General features: G+C 54.1%; 1 non-coding gene across 1 annotated transcript in view; it reads right to left on the reverse strand.

Moving 5' to 3' along the window:
- LOC126126764 (small subunit ribosomal RNA) overlaps positions 1–354 on the reverse strand; it is a 1,909-nt gene extending 1,555 nt beyond the window's left edge. Inside the window, exon 1 of the ribosomal RNA XR_007526857.1 lies at positions 1–354. This exon is cut by the window's left edge and continues 1,555 nt beyond it. This is a non-coding gene — a ribosomal RNA (small subunit ribosomal RNA).
- Positions 355–4,801: the final 4,447 nt, after the last annotated feature.

A 4,801-nucleotide genomic window follows, 5' to 3' on the forward strand; every position in this document is an offset into this window, starting at 1 on the left:
CGCAGAACCTACCATCGACAGTTGATAAGGCAGACATTTGAAAGATGCGTCGCCGGTACGAGGACCGTGCGATCAGCCCAAAGTTATTCAGAGTCACCAAGGCAAACGGACCGGACGAGCCGACCGATTGGTTTTGATCTAATAAAAGCGTCCCTTCCATCTCTGGTCGGGACTCTGTTTGCATGTATTAGCTCTAGAATTACCACAGTTATCCAAGTAACGTGGGTACGATCTAAGGAACCATAACTGATTTAATGAGCCATTCGCGGTTTCACCTTAATGCGGCTTGTACTGAGACATGCATGGCTTAATCTTTGAGACAAGCATATGACTACTGGCAGGATCAACCAGGGAGCTGCGTCAACTAGAGCTGAGCAGCCGGCCGCCCGGGAGTGTGTCCCAGGGGCCCGCGCGAACACGCAAGCGTCCGCTCAATTATTCTGCAAACAGGAGGAGGCTGAGCTCCCCTGCACAATACACCTCGAAACCCTCTCAGGTCCCGGCGGCGCGCAGCGCCGTCCTAAGTACTTGGTCGGGTTCGAGAGAGGCGCAATCGCCCGGAGTTAGGCGAGTAGACGCTTTAGGTGCGACCACCCGTGCTCCCAACTGAGCTTGCCGCTGCCGACAGAGGCCCGGGAGCGTGCTGTCGTGGCATTGCCGGCGGGAGACAACACGCGCCACCTACGGTGACCGGCAGCTCCAACGCCAGCGCCACAGAAGGGCAAAGGCCCCACGTGGGTGCCGAAGCGAACTCTCCCAGCACAGCGCACGTGCCAACACGTCTGCACAACTGCGATACAAACCACCAGCGAGAACCGCTGGGGCGACCGAGCAGCAGACGGCGTCGCGGCGCCGAGTGCCGGGCGGCGGCGCATCCTCAACGCACACAGTCCTCAGTCGGACCAGCACACTGCAGATGTCCACCGCGCTTCGCACCGGGCCCGCGAGGACCCACTTTGGCCGCCCGGCGCCGCGCGCAGGGTGCCCCGGCGCGCAGCTGCGCCGCCTGCCGCGTCCGTCGGCCGGCGCGCCTGCCACTGGGCGCCCCCACCAGCCGGCTGTAGCGCGTGCGCCCACGCACCGCGCGGCCAGCACGCCGGGCGGCCCCCCCTCACCGGCCGGGGACGGTCCCACCCAGCCACCGCCGCGTATCGCTTCACACACAGATTTGCCCTTACTGATTTACCTCCAGCAACAACAACCGCACCACAATGGGTTTACCAGTTGTTCATTTGCGTTGCGTCACGTCACCAGCAAACGTAGACGTCCATCCCAGTTTGCAAATGCAACGATTATTGCATACCTGTCTGTTAGGTGTCACGACACACTACGTCTGCCCACATACACGCAACAAAATGTGCACGACTAGAGAACACGTGGGAGGTGGCCCCCTACGTATGCGATGTCCATTACGAGACCGACTGTCAACCAGCATCTGTACCATGTCGCAGATGTGGAACGCGGTGCACCATGCTATCACACTGTGTGAGAAGAGACGACTACGTTTGAATACACGCGCCACTACATCAACAGACGGCTCATGCTGATCGCCATCCAGGGCGTCCGTTACTCCCACACGTCTCTATGGCGTACCACACTGCAATGTAGCTGTTATGGGGAGACGGCACGTGGCTGAGTGCACAACATTTGGACCGTATGGTTCGCTGTTGTTGGGCGCAGTCGTACGGTCACACATGTGCCACAGCGTATCATTCAGTACATACGGACCTATGTGCAGTACAATGTGAGGATTAAGCTTACGATATCAGCGGACAGTGGACACAGGCCGTACCACGACGTAGACTGAGCGCTTCGACATGCGAATGCCAGTGAACAGCTGCGAAGGGCATTGAACACGCAAGCACCTGAACGACCAGCGTGCGAAGGCAGGGTGGAGGGGGGGGGGCGATGTACATCCTGCAGTTGTCCACATTACAGTGTACAGCGGGAGCATGTAAAAAGTAAGCAACACTTGCGAAGTGTTCAACATGAAACGACACACAAGAGGGTGGGCGGTGCGAGTAGCGAACTATATTCAGAGGGTTGTGGTTAGACAACACTAGATTAATGTAACGTGTCATATGCCAATTACAGAGCAGGTTAAGGCACAACGTGGGTTAGGTTAAGGCACAACGTGGGTTAGGTTAAGGCACAACGTGGGTTAGGTTAAGGCACAACGTGGGTTAGGTTAAGGCACAACGTGGGTTAGGTTAAGGCACAACGTGGGTTAGGTTAAGGCACAACGTGGGTTAGGTTAAGGCACAACGTGGGTTAGGTTAAGCACAACGTGGGTTAGGTTAAGGCACAACGTGGGTTTGGTTAAGGCACAACGTGGGTTAGGTTAAGGCACAACGTGGGTTAGGTTAAGGCACAACGTGGGTTAGGTTAAGGCACAACGTGGGTTAGGTTAAGGCACAACGTGGGTTAGGTAAGGCACAACGTGGGTTACGTTAAGGCACAACGTGGGTTACGTTAAGGCACAACGTGGGTTAGGTTAAGGCACAACGTGGGTTACGTTAAGGCACAACGTGGGTTACGTTAAGGCACAACGTGGGTTACGTTAAGGCACAACGTGGGTTACGTTAAGGCACAACGTGGGTTACGTTAAGGCACAACGTGGGTTACGTTAAGGCACAACGTGGGTTACGTTAAGGCACAACGTGGGTTACGTTAAGGCACAACGTGGGTTACGTTAAGGCACAACGTGGGTTAGGTTAAGGCACAACGTGGGTTAGGTTAAGGCACAACGTGGGTTAGGTTAAGGCACAACGTGGGTTACGGTTAAGGCACAACGTGGGTTACGTTAAGGCACAACGTGGGTTACGTTAAGGCACAACGTGGGTTACGTTAAGGCACAACGTTGGGTTACGTTAAGGCACAACGTGGGTTACGTTAAGGCACAACGTGGGTTACGTAAGGGCACAACGTGTGTTAGGTTAAGGCACAACGTGGGTTAGGTTAAGGCACAACGTGGGTTAGGTTAAGGGCACAACGTGGGTTACGTTAAGGCACAACGTGGGTTACGTTAAGGCACAACGTGGGTTACGTTAAGGCACAACGTGGGTTACGTTAAGGCACAACGTGGGTTACGTTAAGGCACAACGTGGGTTACGTTAAGGCACAACGTGGGTTACGTTAAGGCACAACGTGGGTTACGTTAAGGCACAACGTGTGTTAGGTTAAGGCACAACGTGGGTTAGGTTAAGGCACAACGTGGGTTAGGTTAAGGCACAACGTGGGTTAGGTTAAGACACAAATTGCGTTACAAATTGCGTTACATTGCGGTACAAATTGCGTTAATTGCGGTACAAATGCGTTACATTGCGGTACAAATAGCGTTACAAATTTGGTTAGGTTAAGGTGCAAAATGGGTTGGATTACAGTACACAACATGGTAAGAGATAGTGTGTTTGGGGGGGGGGGGGGGGGGGGCAGGTTCGTTGGTAGTGATCATTGTAAGTGAATGTCTGAGGCAGCGTCAGTATGTCACAGCAGTTCTGTCTCGTCAGGATGCGCTTTTCGCTCGTGACTGGAGGCGCGCCGCGTCTGTGGTTGCGGCAAGGGAGTGGCAGACCTGTGTGATTCATTCCTGCCATTGTTTCTGTGCCGTAACAGGGAGGCAGTGTGGTGGTGTTGGGTGCACCCTGTGTAGGACATGTGTGGGTGTTGGTGGCTTATCTGAGCAATTGTGGATGTTGGACGGGTGGATATTCTATTTTATAATTGACCCCCTGGTGTGGTTATCATAGTGTGGATGGTGTACTGTGGCGGAGAGGATGCACCGGACGTTGGTCCATGCTGGTGCTTACATATCGTATCTGTGTCTGTTACAGGCAGAGAGTAATGTGTGATGGAGTGTCTCGCTGAGGTGTGGTTCATATTGTGTGCACAGACTTACAGCATGTATAGGGACAGCGGGAATTGGGCATATTGGATATAACTCGTCATGAAACGCAAGATATAGGGGTGGATTGCAACGTACGAGTGCGGGAAGAGTCCGCCGTTCATCCGCTTGGGTTGCGATTTGGGCGGTTGGGGTGGGGCACGTGCGGGTGCGGGTGGAGTGATTGTCGGTTGACTACTTCGTGCGACGCAGGCACTGGCGTTCGGGTTCCTGTGGTGGACAGATGATGCAGGCTTTGTGGGTGGCGTCGAAAAATGGGTACTGTGGGACCTAGCGATGTCGTAGTCGGGGTGGCGTCTCATAGATGCGGTATCGTCGGTGCAGCAGGTCATGTTTCGGGAGACTTGCAGATGGCGGTATTTAGTTTTCGTGTTGCGCGCGACATGGTGGACGTAGTGTCGTCCGATTCGCGTAGATGGGGCTATTGCATGTGGTTTCGTCACATTGTCATAGATGGCCGATCTGTGGTTTGGCAGTATGGTTGGTGTAGTTCCGTTGGATTCCTGTAGATGGAGGTGTCGTTTCTGGGCCAGACGGCAATGTAGTTTGGTCACATTCTCATAGATGGCTGTGTGGTGGTCTGTGGGTGGCGGTGTCCAGCGTCGTCCATAGAGGGCGGTATGGTCTGTTTATTGTGGACGTTGATGTCAGGACCAGAGGGCGCGCGCGAACCGTTGCCCATATCTTTCCTACCCTCCTATTACTCGTTGTAGATCTATAACACTGCCCAGCGTTGCAACTAAATGATGTTCACATCTGTTGCATCTCTCGTGCCCTCGCAATAATAATAATAATTCACCGCAGCGCCAAAGACATGTAAACAGCATACATCGCGCCCTACAGACTTATCACCACACACACTAACCGCCCCGGGACTTGCCAACGACACACCCTTTT

The sequence above is a fragment of the Schistocerca cancellata genome, unplaced genomic scaffold (genome assembly GCF_023864275.1).
Source record: "Schistocerca cancellata isolate TAMUIC-IGC-003103 unplaced genomic scaffold, iqSchCanc2.1 HiC_scaffold_467, whole genome shotgun sequence".
Taxonomy (NCBI): domain Eukaryota; kingdom Metazoa; phylum Arthropoda; class Insecta; order Orthoptera; family Acrididae; genus Schistocerca; species Schistocerca cancellata.